The following is a 256-nucleotide window of genomic DNA, read 5'->3' as shown; positions in this document are numbered from 1 at the left end:
GCCGCCCGCCCGCCGCTGCCATCTTGACAGGAGCCGCGGCGAGGCCGGAAGGGGAAGCGGCGCGCGGCAGCGCCGACCTTTCCCTCAGCTGCGCAGGCGCGGGGGCCGCGGGCGGCCGTCGCGGGCCAGTTCCTGCGCGTGAGAATGCGGAGGCGGCGGTTCTGCCTGAGGGGAGTAACGGCAGCCACGGGCCGGCCCGACCCCGCTCACCCCGGGTCTCTGCGCCGCCGAAGGGCGCCCGCGGGGGGGGGGGGGG

General features: G+C 79.7%; 1 protein-coding gene across 1 annotated transcript in view; it reads right to left on the bottom strand.

Moving 5' to 3' along the window:
• The window catches only part of TMX3 (thioredoxin-related transmembrane protein 3), a 28,576-nt gene that overhangs the window by 28,018 nt on the left and 302 nt on the right, over positions 1-256 (bottom strand). The gene's annotated exons all lie outside the window — the stretch shown is intronic.

The sequence above is a fragment of the Haliaeetus leucocephalus genome, unplaced genomic scaffold (assembly GCF_000737465.1).
Source record: "Haliaeetus leucocephalus isolate CR32 unplaced genomic scaffold, Haliaeetus_leucocephalus-4.0 Scaffold889, whole genome shotgun sequence".
NCBI lineage: Eukaryota > Metazoa > Chordata > Aves > Accipitriformes > Accipitridae > Haliaeetus > Haliaeetus leucocephalus.
The sequence above is the reverse complement of the archived record's forward strand: the minus strand, read 5'-3'. Positions and strand labels throughout refer to the sequence as shown.